Source organism: Entelurus aequoreus, linkage group LG05 (genome assembly GCF_033978785.1).
Source record: "Entelurus aequoreus isolate RoL-2023_Sb linkage group LG05, RoL_Eaeq_v1.1, whole genome shotgun sequence".
In the NCBI taxonomy this organism is placed as follows: domain Eukaryota; kingdom Metazoa; phylum Chordata; class Actinopteri; order Syngnathiformes; family Syngnathidae; genus Entelurus; species Entelurus aequoreus.
This window is the reverse complement of record NC_084735.1, coordinates 44,717,559-44,735,400: the sequence shown is the minus strand read 5'-3', so window position 1 is coordinate 44,735,400 and position 17,842 is coordinate 44,717,559. Positions and strand designations below refer to the sequence as shown.

Genomic DNA, 17,842 nt, shown 5'->3' with positions numbered 1-17,842 from the left:
ACTAAACAGATTTCTTTACGCAGGGATGATAGCCTGCAGAGGGTGGCTTGCATTATCTACGATGGCCAAAAATGTGTTTAAAGACTCTCTGCAACCATTAACCAGCCTGAAGGAGACCTTCTTGAAGGTGCAAGCCTACCACAGTGAAGAGGTTTATACTGGCAACACTGGACTTTTTTTGCAGGCATTATTTCTTGCAGCCTCTTCTGGAAATACAGTCTGCTTTGGCCCTTCTCTTACAGGTGGTCTGTGTTGGTTGGCCAGTCACAGCCCAAAGTACCGCCACGTCACTTCCCTATAATGAATTATTAGCTCCTTTGTTTTTACAGTGTTAAGATGCAGGTGGTTGGTATGGTTCCAGACACCAAAATACTTTACAAAACGGTTGTATCAGACGTTTCTGATTCAATCTATGATGGCTGTGTCATCTGAGAACTTCTGAATGTGACAACTCAAGAGTAGTCTGCAATATATAGAATGAGAAGGAGGGAGGCCAGCACAGTATCTTGAGTAGCGCCTGAGCTGTCAAACCACTGTCAAATATGACGTCTTTTAGCCGTACAAACTGCGCTCTGTCTGGAGATGCAGCTAGTATAAAAAGTAGCATAAAAATATATGATAATATAAATAGTAGGGGTGTAACGGTATGTTCACCCTGGACAAGTCGCCTCCTCATTGAGAGGTATTTACATTATTAAAAGTTAAATTGTTAGTTAACTTTTCTTAGAAACAGCATATTCCAGACTGACAAACATGTCCACTGTGGAGAAAATTGCTTCTCAGGAAGTAAAAGTTGAAAGACACTAAAGTAATCATTGTTTTACACTTGTTACATTGAAATATCACAATGTCACTAGAAAAGATATGTTTTTTTATTTGCTTGAAACAGTGGATGTCCGTGCATACTTATTTGCACTTAAAAATAATGTTTGTAGTAATACATATGGTTATTTTAGCATTATGTTTGTGTTCAATTACAGTAAGTGTGTTTATCCTAAACATTCCTGCCATTTCATTTCATACACTATAACATTTTTAAGGCTTTTGGACATATACCACAATAATATTGTGCCGTGGCCTTAAAACCTTGATAATATCGTACCGTGAGATTTTGATATCTTTACATTCCTAATTACAAGCCCCGTTTCCATATGAGTTGGGAAATTGTCTGTAATTTCCTCGTTCTTCTGCTTCGTCTCCTTGTTGTGTGCGCAGTTGTGCACTCTACTCTCTAAAAGCCCTAGATGTTATGACGTCATTGGGCAGGCAATCTGTTTATATTGTGGGAAAGCGGACGTGAGAACAGGCTGTCCCCACTCAGGTCCGCATTGAGCTGGAGGGGGCGTGGCCTCCAGCTCCGGCTGAATACCGGCAGTTTGTCGGGAGAAAATCTCTGCCGGGGAGGTTATCGGGAGAGGCGTTGAATACCGGGAGTCTCCCGCTAAAAACGGGAGGGTTGGCAAGTATGATATACTCTCATTCCCCTTTCTTCCTTAGCGGCACACCTAGCAAAACATGGCTAATACTAACGCTAATGAGACGTTTGTTGTCAGCACTTTGGTTTTGCGGCAACAGGCGTGGAACTAATGACTACACACGGCAAAGTGTTTAAAAAAGGCAGCAGCATCAGTGTTCTGATGTAACGTGGTACGCTACTTTTGATGTGGTTTTATGTAAACAGGACAGCATAAGAAACACAGAAAGTTCAATGCAGGAAACATCATTTTACTAATGAAAGCACCAACCAGAACTAAACACAAAAATGACCTTGATATCAATTAGAAAGAGGCAACTTTATGCGCAACAGACAACACACACACACATACACATTACTACTATCTACGAGGGAACAAATCAATGATTGAAGTGACTAGCTTCAGCTCGCAATCCAAACAAGCGCGGCCACCAAAACAACATCGCGGGTAAAAATATGTATAGTGTGGAAACATTTCCCGTTATTCTTGTTAAATACAGTACATGAATACCTTACCCATTTAGCAAAGCAGATATTGTTTTTATGACACTACATCTGTGATACAGGAGCATTTAAAGTGGGAAATGTCGGACATCTAGAGGATGCGGTACGAAATTGTGTGAAAAATAACTATCATTTTAGCCATTTTCGTCAATCAATTCAAATACTTTTTAAAGCAGAAATGCAATGAAGGCAGAACGGCAGAACGTCAATTACAAACACAAACACAGAAAATATTAGGCACCAATGCGGCGGTATCATAAGACTAAACATACAATTTGTTGTATAGCTAAAATGTTAAGAATTAATCAATGATACAATTCTGTACATTTAGTCTATTAGATTGATAACAATGCCAGAGTTCATCAATATTTCAGTAATTTAATTAATAATTTCAAACAAAAAATGCTTGTTTCTTTTTAATCAAGTCAGATGGTTTTGTTATTTTATTGTTTGTTCTTATTGCTGCTATTTTAACTTTTTTTTTTTTTCCACAAAACCAGTGAAGTTGGCACGTTGTGTAAATCGTAAATAAAAACCGAGTACAATGATTTGCAAATCCTTTTCAACCTATATTCAATTGAATAGACTGCAAAGACAAGATATTTAATGTTCGAACTGAAAAACGTTTTTTTTTTTTCAGGGGCATTTTTACCACTGTGTTACATGGCCTTTTCTTTTAACACTCAGTAATCATTTGGGAACTGAGGAGACCCATTTTTGAAGCTTTTCAGGTGGAATTTTTTCTTTCGTATTTTATGCTTCATAATGCACCACACATGTTCAATGGGAGGCAGGTCTAGACTACAGGCAGGCCAGTCAAGTACCCGCACTCTTTTACTACGAAGCCACGCTGTTGTAACACATGCAGAATGTGGCTTGGTATTGTCTTGCTGAAATAAGCAGGGGCGTCCATGAAAAAGATGTTGCTTGGATGGCAACATATGTTGCTCCAAAACCTGTATGTACCTTTCAGCATTAATGGTGCCTTCACAGATGTGTAAGTTACCCATGCCTTGGGCACTTATACACCCCCATACCATCACAGATGCTGATTTTGAACTTTGCGCCTATAACAGTCCGGATGGTTCTTTTCCTCTTTGGTCCGGGAGGACACAACGTCCACAGTTTCCAAAAACTATTTTAAATGTGGACTCGTCAGACCACAGAACACTTTTCCACTTGGCATCAATCCATCTTAGATGAGTTCGGGCCCAGCGAAAGCGGCGGTGATTGTTGGTTGTTATTGATAAATGGCTTCCGCTTTGCATAGGAGAGTTTTAACTTGCACTTACAGATGTAGCGACGAACAGTAGTTACTGACAGTGGTTTTCTGAAGTGTTGCTGAGCCCATGTGATGATATCGTTTACACACTGATGTCGCTTTTTGATGCAGTACCGCCTGAGGGATCGAAGGTCAGAGGCATTCAATGTTGGTTTTCGGCCTTGCCGCTTACGTGCAGTGATTTCTCCATATTCTCTGAACCTTTTGATGATATTATGGACCATAGATGGTGAAATCCCTAAATTCCTTGCAATAGCTCGTTGAGAAATGTTGTTCTTAAAATTTGCTCACGCATTTGTTCACAAAGTGGTGACCCTCGCCCCATCCTTGTTTGTGAATGACTGAGCATTTCATGGAAGGAAGCAGCTTTTATACCCAATCACGGCATCCACCTGTTCCTAATTGGCCTGTTCACCTGTGGGATGTTCCAAATAAGTGTTTGATGAGCAGTCCTCAACTTTCTCAGTCTTTTTTGCGACTTGTGCCAGCTTTTTTTAAACATGTTGCAGGCATCAAATTCTAAATGAGCTAATATTTGAAAAATATAACAACGTATACCAGTTTGAACCTTAAGTATCTTGTCTTCGCAGTGTATTCAATTGAATATAGGTTGAAAAGGATTTGCAAATCATTGTATTCTGTTTTTATTTACGATTTACACAACGTGCCAACTTCACTGGTTTTGGGTTTTGTACATAAAACTGATTCGGATTCAGATTTTTTTTTAAATATACTTTGGTTTTTTACCACCTTGCGTATCCTTGCTTTTAAATTGCCCCAAGTTTAGTAAATGTTTTTATTTTTGTAACAGCCCAATGAGCAGCACAGTTACAGTGATATAATATATGTATTAATAAATTAGTCATCTTTGTTGTTGGAAAGCACGTGCCTGAAATATCCCAAGCTGAATTTAAAAGTCGATGGCTAAATTAGAGTCACATTGAATAGGTTTATGCTTCATAATCCGATTAGTTGACTAATTGTTAGGAGTCAAACACTAGTCGACTATTAAGATAGTCGTTAATTGCAGCCCTAATTAGTACAGTCATAGCCATCAATGCAATGGTTTGTGTTTTGGTCTTGGTTTCCTCGTTTTCGGTTCAGACAAAATTTATTTCTGCTGCATGCCTAGTTGTCAATCAGTTCCGTGATTCTATCTGCGATTCCGTTGACACAAAAATCAAAGGACCCAGATCGAACATTATAGCGCATTTTTCGGCTCACTAGCCATCACTATATGATAAAAATAAGGTAAACTTAATGCTATCTTGATAGGAAATAACTATCTTTTAAATCTGGCATTACTGCCACAAATAGTAACGTGTTACTGAGGAAGATATGACATGTTAAGATTGCGAACACTAGATAACTAACCTGACACTAAGAATAGAAGGACAGGCAAATAAATTGGGTTTTACTTTAACCGCAAAATAAAGTTACAATTGACAGTAAATTAATCAAAACTCAAAAAATACACGCTAACAACTCCAAAAGAAAAACTGGACGGTTCAAAGCTCCTACCTATTTTAATTTTTCCAATCATTTTTTAATCTTACTTAGACGTTTCTTTTTAATCAATTATGTATGTTGATACCTTCTTGATTGTATTTATTTGCATTTTATGTTTTTTTACAAAAAATATTTATGTTGTGACTTGAGTTGCAGGATTAGCAACAGCAGACTGCTTTCAGAACTGCATTTTATTTAGAAAGGATTATGTTATTTATTTTAAATACATCAGCTGGGATAGGCTCCAGCACCCCCCGCGACCCTGAGAGGGGCAAGTGGTAGAAAATGGATGATTGGATGGATAGACGGGGGTGTGGCTGGAGCCTATCCCAGATGCATTCAAGCAGAAGGCAAGATACACCCTGGAGGACAAGTCGCCACCTCATTGCAGGGCCAACACAGATAGACAGATAAGCATTCACAATCACATCCACACACTAGAAAACTACACATTTTAGAAGCGTAATTATAATACAGTGGAACCTCGATTTACAAACCTAATTGGTTCTTGAACAGGGTTCATAAAACAAAAAGTTTGTATAGTGAAGCACAGTTTCCCATAAGAAACAATGTAAATATGAATAATGGGTTCCGGCCTCGACAAAAGTCCTAATTTTAGTGAAGCTTTGTACACTTTGAATACAATATATAATACTTTATATCAGACAAACATAACAGGAAGGTGATGGATCATCTTTCTATTTAATAACAACAGAACTTTGCTGTATGCGCTGCCCTACCAACACACGCACACACAGAGAAGCCGATGAAAAATCACAAAAACCTGTAACTTTAACAATCATATGAGAGAAGGGGGGAGAGAAATCACCTATGGTGTGTATGTGTGCCACTGTAGAGGAAAGGAGAGGGAACGTTCCCTATCTGTGCAATAAGTGCTCTATAATAGTTTTCCAAAAATGTCCTGTCCTTTCACAATTAAAACTTGCTGTAGTACGAAGCATGTCTCGTCATTCTTCCATACTTGTGAGCACCATTGGTGTACAGTACTCCTCACAAATCATATTTTTTTATCCACAGGGATTCTCTCCTTTTTGTCTTGCTGGTCTCTTGGCTTTTTGGAACTCATATTGAGTTAGCAAGATGGAGAAAACTTATCAATAGGAAAAAACACACATTGAAGTGCTGTGACATGACTAGGAAGGCAGAACATGAGTGCAATGCTCCGCCTCCTCTACAATGATGAGCCCTGAGTTTTGCCTAGCATGCATGTAAAATGAATGACTGAATGGCGCGTTCGTACACAGAGACGTGGTTCGCACACAGAAGCATGCGTGGCTCAATCTGAAAGTTCATATATCGAGGGGTTCGTAAATTGAGGTTTCACTGTACCATATACCACAATACTGTGAAGCGGTGAGATTTTTACCTAAGGTTATTATATCATCACAAAATCATTCCAGACCATGCCTAAACTCAACCATCAACCCACGGGGACAGAATATATACAGTAATTTGGAAAAAAAAATGGTCTTCTATCTTGGTCAATGTCACAACCCTCTACAAAATTTAATGGCAAGTCTTTGACTCTGTTCTACTGGTAACAAGCAAACATACAAACACAGGCAAAACATAACCTCCTCTGACATGCTTAGTTATTGGTAGAAGTTATAATTAACTTAACACACATTAAAATGTAGCTACATTTACCATGTTATCGGCCAAGTTCAGCCACCGCACACACAATGATTAATGTATTGGACTCCACTGCTTCACCATAGTGATGTCATGAGCATAAATTAAGTGTCCAAGAAGGATAAGTACTGGCAGCCAAGATGGAGAGTTCTCATCCGAAGTTCATCAAAGACTGTATTTTTAGTTTTTTAGGGCCAAGCTCTCCTGAGGGCTAAACTTCCTGCTCTCATGATGTCGAAGTTCGTGTCTGATAAACAGCCTATTTTGCAAAAACTTCAGCTGATCCCTGTGTGCATGTAGAGCGAGTGGGCGGATTCCATAAGAACATTTGCATAGCATCCATGAGAAGCAGTGAACATAACTCAATGATTTTCCATAATGGAGCATCATAATGTAAGTGCCAGGACAAGGTGTTCCACTGCATCTTTTTGGATCAAACCAATACATATCTACTATCTGATCTGCATTGTGCAGATCATTGTTATTCATGTAATCAACTCGCAGACAAATAATTCTACTCCCATCGTACTTGTGCTTACTTTGCACTTTTGTAAACTTGCTCAACCTGTTTATCAAGAAGAGACAACTCTACAAGACATACTTTATGCATTAAAGAAGGAGCAAGGCAGGGGAAAAAAACTTGACTTTTTGTCAATGCTGGTCCAAGTGACTCGTTTGCAGAGACAGCATTCCTTGTATACATTAACCTTCCTTCTAATACAAACCACTCTCCGATACAAATTATAGAGGACAGAGAGTCTGGCAGGAATGCTATTGTACAATATGCATATCTTGGAAATACTTTATTTAATCAAATGATACTTGGAATCAAGCAGTCATTGCTTTTCCTATCAGCCCATCTCAATTAAGGCTTCTCCAACTCAAGCTGTACCACTCCAGCTGCATGAAGGCAAATGTGGCTTCCTGATCACACACCACATGCTTTGGCTGGAAGAAAGTCTTTAAAAAAGTCCACTAACAAAACCACAGAAAAACATATTTGGAAAAATTAATGTTATGCAGTATAACAAGTGTATCAACATTTACTATCACCATTGTTGAGAACGGAACAACTGTTCTTTTCTGTATTTGCTTTTGCTCAAGGGCAAAGCCTTAAGTCGATTTGTAATTTGAATAATTATTTTATTTGTGTCTTTCCAGCTTGTAGATAAAGCACTTTTATACATTGGCTAATTTTCTGCTCAGTTCCTTAGTGTGTTGTTTATATTATAATACAAGACACAAGTCCACATAGGAGGCATTCTTACAGAGACCTTGAATTCTCTTTAGAGGATTAAGACAACCATATTCATGTTTCAAAATGAGCAGCTTCCTGGGCATCTTATACCACCGATGTGCAACTGAACACGGGTCCTCCCCAAACAACCCCTCAGCTATAAATAGTAGGAAATGACCGGAACTGCCCGGATAATGATTCAAAGAGCATACAGAAAACAAATAGAAGTTAGCTATTTTAGTTTGTACAAGGATGTGCTAATAACATAGGAGAATAATTTTAAACATGCTGAAAATGGAGCAATACAAATGCTATTTTAAGTAACTATGTTGAACACCAGGCAGACAGAAGCGTGCTTGTTACACAGTAAGTACACCCATTATTACTTTATAGTTGACCTCAAATGCCAAACTATATTTGAGTCTTCACTAAAGTCTGACAACCCATGATATTACATAAAGATTAACTTCTCTTCTACTGTGCTTTACCACAAGCAGACTTCAAACTATTCCCTCCCCTGGTACGGTTAACCATGAAAAGAAAATAGGCTTAATTTAGCTTCAAATAACATCTACACTGTAATGCCTGGCACATATGTACGGTGTATTCTCCCTATGACAGCATCAGAAAGTAAAAGCTCTGTTTTGTTGCCCTGTTGGGTTCATTTCATGGTGAGTCTCCTCCATAAACACAAGACTGCAGACACAACTTAACCTTACCATTGTTATTAAAATAGGCCAAATTGTTATACTTTATGTACTAATTATTATACATTTTTAGTTTTTAATTGCCTTTTACTTTTGTGGCTGTATGTAAAAATGGTGCTGCTTAAGTGGCAGCTGGTTGCAGCACCTCTGTACTCTTTTATATCATCTTGTGTGCTCTTTAATGTTTCCCTGTTGTTTTCATGTGTTTTTCCTTTTGGTTCAAAGCCCTTTTGGTACTGCGCAAGAAGGGGTGGCACTTTTGTACTTTTTCTTGCTTTAATACTTTTTGTGGACTTTTTAAATCTGCACTATGTAAAGCGCTTTGAGTCACTAGAAAAAAACGCTATATAAATATAATTCACTTCACTGCAACCACATAATTTCCCCATTGTGGGATAAATAAAAGAATCCTATCCTAATTAAAGGGGAACTGCACTTTTTTGCCTGTCATTCACAATCCTTAAGTAAGACACACATGCACACATGCTTTTCTTTTTTTAAGCCTTCTGAGTCCTGACAAATATATGCGAGCAAAAGTCCGCTCACAACGGAGCCTATGGGAGTCGCTCTATCCTGCCTATAAAGCGCTTTAAAAACTTCCAAACACATCCATCACCATTTTATACACACGCTGTAAGTATGTATATATGTAATGTAGTAACAGGGACATTTATAATAAAATGTACATGTGCACATTAATTACAGAAACGCGCGCAATAATTACACAAACGCATCACAACATTCACTTTTTCTTTTGACAACATCACTGATTACTCACTGCAGACTTCATAAGAGCCAACAAACACAATAAAACATCACTTACTGTACAATGTTTGCCGTCACTGGGATGTTGATGTATTCATTTTCATATGAAGAATGACTCAATCCTCACAAAGAAAAAAGGCGGTGGAACCAAGCATCTTTGTGTCTTTTTCGACATTACCGGGTCTAAATTGAATGCCAAAGTTGACCAATTTGTCGGATTATGTCCTCATCCTTCTACTATCAAGGTGAGAGGCATTATCTATGATCTAGAACAGTTGTTCTCAAACTTTTTTTCACTAAATACTACCTCAGAAAAAACTTGGCTCTCCATGTACCACCAGAATGACCAAAATTAAAATACAATAAGCGTAGTGTATTCATTAAAAACAAGGCTGAGGTTTTATTTAACAAGTATATTTAATATTTTTTGCCACTGCAACATTACACAGTTTGAACAGTAGCACTGTGTTTGAATATAGGAAAATAAAACACTGTACGTTAATTGAAGTGATTCTTTGGCATACCACTAGATGTAGCCCGTGTACCACCACAGTTTCATCAAGATGGCGGCGCTTCACGGCGGCAGCTTCTTGCAAGCGCTCTTGGAAGTGTAGACCGATTTGGCAAAAATACCAGTCAATTCAGTCAATTTCATGGCTGGCTCACAGCGTGTTCACTCCGTGATCACTTACGACCGACTTACGATTCTGGATGTGGAGAGATCGGGCCATTTTGGGCTGAAAGATGCGTGTACGGTGGACCTACTCGCTAGCTTGGGAATTCTTTGCGAGCTACATCCAGCAGTGGCCTTTGAAGCAGCGGCGTCCACTACCAGCGGAGACCGTCAACGAAAGAGACGTAAGCGGTGCGCTCAGAAGCAGAAGCGGGGATGTCGGGCGGGGTTAACAACCAAGCTAAAGGCGTTGTTATTAGCGGGGCTAACAAAAAAGCTAAATACTAATCCACAAAGAAGCGCTAATAAGGAGTCTGTTAAGCTAGAACTAGCCAGTGCCAGGCTGGATAATCCCTGCACACAAAGCAATTCTCTTAGAACAATATACAATTCACATAATGTTTTTTCTGCGTCAGAGGTGGACATGCATTTTACTGAGGTGGCAAACAATCTAAAAATACCTGTCATATCAATTCCTAGATATGGTCAAAATTATTTAAAGTGCACTACGCATAATAAACGTAACATTATTAATATTGCTACTACGGATACTTTCAACAAAAACTCCTCAAAACAGCCCACTACCTATAATATGGGCTTTTTAAACATAAGGTCATTGTCTTCCAAAACGTTATTAGTTAATGAAGTCATTAGAGACAACAATCTTGATGTCGTTGGTCTAGCCGAGACCTGGCTCAAACCAGACACATTTTTTGCGCTGGGTGAGGCCTCTCCTCCTGGCTATACGGGAACGCATATTGCCCGTCCCATTAAAAGGGGTGGGGGTGTTGCACTAATATACAACAAAAACTTTAGCCTTACCTCGGACCTAAATAATAAATATAACTCGTTTGAGGTGCTTACTATGAGGTTTGTCACACCGCTGCCTCTGCACCTGGCTGTCATCTACCGCCCCCCAGGGCCCTATTCGGACTTTATCAATGAATTTTCAGAGTTTGTTGCTGATCTAGTGACGCACGCCGACAATATAATCATAATGGGAGACTTTAACATCCATATGAATACCCCATCGGACCCTCCATGCGTGGCGCTCCAGACTATAATTGATAGCTGTGGTCTTACACAAATAATAAATGAACCCACGCATCGCAACGGTAATACGATAGATCTAGTGCTTGTCAGGGGTGTCACCACCTCCAAAGTTACGATACTCCTGTACACTAAAGTAATGTCCGATCATTACCTTATAAAATTTGAAGTTCTGACTCATTGTCAACAAACTAATAATAATAATAATAACTACTATAGCAGCCGCAACATTAATGCTGCCACAACGACGACTCTTACTGACCTACTGCCTTCGGTAATGGCACCATTCCCAAATTATGTGGGCTCTATTGATAACCTCACTAACAACTTTAACGACGCCCTGCGCAACACCATTGATAGTGTAGCACCGCTAAAGCTAAAAAGGGCCCCTAAAAGGCGTACCCCATGGTTTACAGAAGAAACTAAAGCCCAGATATTATCATGTAGAAAGCTGGAACGCAAATGGCGTGAGACCAAACTTGAGGTTTTCCATCAAGCATGGAGTGATAGTTTAATAACTTATAAACGCATGCTTACCTCAGCTAAAGCTAAATATTACTCAAATCTCATCCACCTCAACAAAAATTATCCTAAATTTTTGTTTAGTACAGTAGCATCGCTAACCCAACAAGGGACTCCTCCCAGTAGCTCCACCCACTCAGCAGATGACTTTATGAATTTCTTTAATAAGAAAATTAAAGTCATTAGAAAAGAGATTAAAGACAATGCATCTCAGCTACAACTGGGTTCTATTAACACAGATACGACTGTATATACGACGGACACTGCCCTCCAAAATAGTTTCTCTCTCTTTGATGAAATAACATTGGAGGAATTGTTAAAATGTGTAAATGGGACAAAACAAACAACATGTTTACTTGACCCAATTCCTGGGAAACTTATCAAGGAGCTTTTTGTTTTACTAGGTCCATCAGTGTTAAATATTATAAACGTATCACTTTCCTCTGGCACTGTTCCCCTAGCATTCAAAAAAGCGGTTATTCATCCTCTACTCAAAAGACCTAACCTCGATCCTGACCTCATGGTAAACTACCGCGCTCCCACCTTCCGTTGATCTCGAAAATCCTCGAAAAAATTGTCGCACAGCAGCTAAATGAACACTTAGCGTCTAACAATCTCTGTGAACCTTTTCAATCCGGTTTCAGGGCAAATCACTCTACGGAGACAGCCCTCGCAAAAATGACTAATGATCTATTGCTAACGATGGATTCTGATGCGTCATCTATGTTGCTGCTTCTTGATCTTAGCGCCGCTTTCGATACTGTTGATCATAATATTTTATTAGAGCGTATCAAAACGCGTATTGGGATGTCAGACTTAGCCTTGTCTTGGTTTAACTCTTATCTTACTGACAGGATGCAGTGTGTCTCCCATAACAATGTGACCTCGGACTATGTTAAGGTAACGTGCGGAGTTCCCCAGGGTTCGGTTCTTGGCCCTGCACTCTTTAGTATTTACATGCTGCCGCTAGGTGACATCATACGCAAATACGGTGTTAGCTTTCACTGTTATGCTGATGACACCCAACTCTACATGCCCCTAAAGCTGACCAACACGCCGGATTGTAGTCAGCTGGAGGCGTGTCTTAATGAAATTAAAAAATGGATGTCCGCTAACTTTTTGCAACTCAACGCTAAGAAAACGGAAATGCTGATTATCGGTCCTGCTCAACAACGACATCTATTTAATAATACCACCTTAACATTTGACAACCAAACAATTAAACAAGGCGACTCGGTAAAGAATCTAGGTATTATCTTCGACCCAACTCTCTCGTTTGAGTCACACATTAAGAGTGTTACTAAAACGGCCTTCTTTCATCTCCGTAATATCGCTAAAATTTGTTCCATTTTGTCCACAAACGATGCTGAGATCATTATCCATGCGTTCGTTACATCTCGTCTCGATTACTGCAATGTTTTATTTTCGGGCCTCCCTATGTCTAGCATTAAAAGATTACAGATGGTACAAAATGCGCCTGCTAGACTTTTGACAAAAACAAGAAAGTTTGATCATATTACGCCTATACTGGCTCACCTGCACTGGCTTCCTGTGCACCTAAGATGCGACTTTAAGGTTTTACTACTTACGTATAAAATACTACACGGTCAAGCTCCTGCCTATCTTGCCGATTGTATTGTACCATATGTCCCGGCAAGAAATCTGCGGCTTATTAGTGATTCCCAGAGCCCAAAAAAAGTCTGCGGGCTATAGAGCGTTTTTCTATTCGGGCTCCAATACTATGGAATGCCCTCCTGGTAAAAGTTAGAGAAGCACTTAAGTCTCATCTTAAAACTCATTTGTATACTCTAGCCTTTAAATAGACTCCCTTTTTAGACCAGTTGATCTGCCGTTTCTTTTCTTTTCTTTTCTACTCTGCTCCCAACCCGGGGTGGACCGCTAGCCTATTCATCGGATGGGGACATCTCTACGCTGCTGACCCGTCTCCGCTCGGGATGGTTCCTGCTGGCCCCACCATGGACTGGACTTTCGCTGATGTGTTGGACTTTCACAATATTATGTCAGACCCACTCGACATCAACCAATCAATCAATGTTTATTTATATAGCCCTAAATCACAAGTGTCTCAAAGGGCTGTACAAGCCACAACGACATCCTCGGTACAGAGCCCACATACGGCAAGGAAAAACTCACCCCAGTGGGACGTCGGTGAATGACTATGAGAAACCTTGGAGAGGACCGCATATGTGGGTAACCCCCCCCTCTAGGGGAGACCGAAAGCAATGGATGTCGAGTGGGTCTGACATAACATTGTGAAAGTCCAGTCCACAGTGGATCCAACACATCAGCGGGAGTCCAGTCCACAGTGGGGCCAACAGGAAACCATCCCGAGCGGAGACGGGTCAGCAGCGCAGAGATGTCCCCAACCGATGCACAGGCTAGTGGTCCACCCGGGGTCCCGACTCTGGACAGCCAGCACTTCATCCATGGCCACCGGACCTATGCAACTCCCCCTCGCAAGGGACAGGGGAGAAGAGGAGAGAAGAAAAGAAACGGCAGATCAACTGGTCTAAAAAAAGGGGGAGTCTATTTAAAGGCTAGATTATACAAATGAGTTTTAAGATGGGACTTAAATGCTTCTACTGAGGTAGAATCTATAACTGTTACCGAGAGGGCATTCCAGAGTACTGGAGCCCGAATAGAAAACGCTCTATAGCCCGCAGACTTTTTTTTGGCTCTGGGAATCACTAATAAGCCGGAGTTCTTTGAACGCAGATTTATTGTCGGGACATATGGTACAATAAAATCAGCGAGATAGGCTGGAGCTAAACCGTGTAGTATTTTATACGTAAGTAGTAAAACCTTAAAGTCGCATCTTAAGTGCACAGGAAGCCAGTGCAGGTGAGCCAGTATAGGCGTAATATGATCAAACTTTCTTGTTTTTGACATCCATTGCTTTCGGTCTCCCCTAGAGGGGGGGCGGGGGGGTTACCCACATATGCGGTCCTCTCCAAGGTTTCTCATAGTCATTCACATTGACGTCCCACTGGGATGAGTTTTCCTTGCCCGTATGTGGGCTCTGTACCGAGGATGTCGTTGTGGCTTGTACAGCCCTTTGAGACACTTGTGATTTAGGGCTATATAAATAAACATTGATTGATTGATTGATTGATTTGAGAATCCCTAATCTTGAATAAACTTTCATGAGCTCCAAGTTGAGAAACAGCTTACGAACTGATGTCAATATAGCAGCACAAGCTAGTTAGCTCTCTGTGATCACTGCCCCGCTAAAATCAGGTTGTTTGCGTTAGCGCTTATAATAACAATATCACGAATACTTGGTCAATACCCAGGTCACAAAATGTAAACAGAGTATTGTTGGCGGTTTTTGGATGGTTAATGGGCAAAATAGAGGACCTCCCATTGACACCGTTGTAAGTGGTCTTTTATTTACGAGTTAACATTCATTTAAAAAAATACATGTCATCTTGTCTCTCATAATGATTGGGAATGATAGGCAGAATCCTGAAAAAAGTGCAGTTCCCCTTTAACATTCTGCTGTACAGACTGTTTATGAGGCAGATTATTGTACAGTTGCTCATTTCCTTCTGTAGTCCACAATACCAATCTGGGTGGCACTGGAAGCAAGGTAGGTGAAGTGTCATCCCCAAGGATTAGTACCAAGAAGCCTCAAGTTTCTGGATAACTTCTCTACTATCTGACCCACGCTGCCACATGTCTAATTCAGCAAACAACCAAGTGTTTCATCCACCGCCTAATAACATCGGTCTGGTAACGTCAAGTCGGTTATTGCGTGAAAGAAAATGGGCCATTAAACATCAAAACAGCAAACTTTTACTGACAAAGCACAAACAACACAGCCATGGTGGCTGCTTCACTAATGAGGAACAAATGGCTGGACAATCATGTGAACACAAGAAGGGAATTATATTACAGCTGTAAAGCAAACAGTAAGTAGTAGTTTGTATGCAGAGTCAAAGGCTGCATTTACATTTGTAGTCCGGACCAAAAAAACATAAAAAAGATACTTGGTGGTTGCTCAATTAGACAGCGTAGTGACATGTATGTTGACCACCTCATGTAATCAAACCATCAAGTCTTCTAGGTCACATACACTCGCAGGATTTTCTTTTCTATGGCAGAAATTTTTACCAGCTGTGATGCAACATAGACTATATATAAATCCCAGAGATGTAATGCTAGGGGAAGTCTTTTTTACAACTTAATCAAACTGTAATAATCAACTCAAACACTTTTCACTCATCAATCTGTTGTTTCGGTCACGTTTGGTGAGATCATATCCGGTGTTTTGGACCATCTGCGTTCACACTTGCCTCATTCAGGATTAGAGTCTTCTGACAGGCGGATGACACCCATGTTTCAGGTGGTCTCGGTCTCCCTGTTTGGTTTGGTCATGTTAGTCCTGGACTGTGTTCACCCTTGGCCAAACCGACCATACTAGCAGCGCAAACGGACTCTAGCCTGGTTTAACCGGACCAAAAATTCAAGAGTGTGAACGCAACCTAACTAAGAGTCATTATTAAGTGTCACAGGAGGTAGGACGAAGAGCAACTTTAGGCCATAGTTTTAAGTCGAGGTTCTGTCTACTGAATACATTTACTAGAAAGCCTAATAACTGGACACTGATATTTCTAATACATAGGCCTAGACCAGGGATGTCAAACATGAGGCTTGCAGGCCGGATCAGGCAAATAGTTTATATTGGGACGAGGAAGAATACCAAGCAAGAGGTACACAGTAAAGCGGGGCTGCGACTCCTCCCCCTCGAAACAAAGTAAAACAAAGAGGAGTAATATAAACAATTGGTAACCCCACTTAAAATAATGCATGACACACTGCACATTGATATAGTTCTGTGAAGATTATTGTCTTCTGTGCAAATTTAAAGAAAGTGAACAGTGTGATTTATTGCAATACTGTCCATCTTTTAAGTTTGGTTTGTTCAAATTGTTCACACATTGTACAGCTTTTATTTTTCTATCGATACACAGTAATGCCTGGGAGGCAAAGAGTAACGCAACCCTCTTGAATAGTTTCTACCTCAGTTTTTATGGTTTGTTGAGTTAGCACAGGATTATAATATGGAAATTACAAAAGTTTTTATTTATTTAGTTTTTGTTAAATGATGATCTGTGACTTGAAGTGTAATTGCTTTGTAGATACACTGAGATTAAGTCTAAATTCATTTTGTTCTTGATGGTGTTTTTGAAACTGCACCAATTTTTATCCTCAGAATTTTCAACTTACTTGAAGTGTTTTGTCAGTAGGATTATTTGTGATATGTACATTTTCAGAATGTGCTTGTTCTATTTTGGTAAAGCAAAGAAAAACAATTCGAAGTTGTTGTAGTTGTATTTTTAAGTTATTATGCCATGATTTTACCCCTCCGGCCCATGTGGGAAAATATTTTCCTCCATGCTAAGCTAAAATGAGTTTGACACCCCTGGCATAGACAGTGTGCTTTTGCAAAAACAGATGGAAACTATCGATTAGACAGAACGTTGTCAAGAAAATATAAACCAAGATGAGGATTAGACGAGCCCTGCTGGCAAACTTACTACAAGATATTAATTCAAAATGACTTGTCCTCTGACTGATATTATTCGTCAAAATATCATTACGTTAATCAAAACGTCTCATTTTACCGCCATTGTTAGCACGATCGATGATATCCGAGCCAATTAAACATTGCTTCTCAATTACCCGGACAGAAACGAACGGAAAGGCAAAGTTTAGACATTTCGTCATGCCAAAAATCCCAGTCCAATGTCAAATGGATGCTGATATTTTCATATGTATTTAATGCTTCTTCTCACCTGGTCAGTAATGCGGTGGTACTGCTGTTGTTGCTGGAGTGCAGGACGCAGACCGCCACCGACCGCTACCGACTCTTTAGCGCGAATGTGTCACAGCTGGCCGGCCGCCGGTGCACCACGGGATAGGAGGAGCTCATGGTGCAGTGCGCCAGGTGGCTTGTGGGAAATGAAGTCCTGGTAGACATTTTCAGTTATTGCGTTTGTGAAATGTATAATACCCTCAATAAAATACATTCATATCACAAACTGTAACTCAAGTGGATAGGTGTAATACAATACTGTATGATTTAAGATACGATGTCCGTGTCATATTTGCTCGAATGTGCTTAGAGGATTTTATTTTCAAACAGTGAATACTTTTGGTTGAAAAGTACAAATAAAAAAATCCTATCGTTTATTTTATGTTATTGGAAAGAGTGTCAATGGATATATATTTCCACTTTAACGCCGAGCATTACGGATGTGACGAATCTGCTCCCGCTCTTCGACAACTACATTTACCAAGTACCTAAGGAGCTGTCACGTTGGGAGGCAAAATTACTGATTAATACAACAATTAGGCAGTGGCGGGCCGTGCGTTTCCCACCTAGGCCTTCAGTGATCTCCGACTTCAATGATTACCTCTCAAAATACCATAATTGATGTCA

The 17,842-nt window shown here is 40.0% G+C and overlaps 1 protein-coding gene across 1 annotated transcript in view; it reads right to left on the bottom strand.

The window, feature by feature from the left end:
- The window catches only part of specc1 (sperm antigen with calponin homology and coiled-coil domains 1), a 149,094-nt gene extending 131,788 nt beyond the window's left edge, over positions 1-17,306 (bottom strand). Inside the window, exon 1 of the mRNA XM_062048193.1 lies at positions 17,196-17,306. The gene's annotated coding sequence lies outside the window, so the exon portion shown is untranslated. The remainder of the gene's footprint in view (positions 1-17,195) is intronic.
- Between the last annotated feature and the right edge of the window lie 536 nt (positions 17,307-17,842).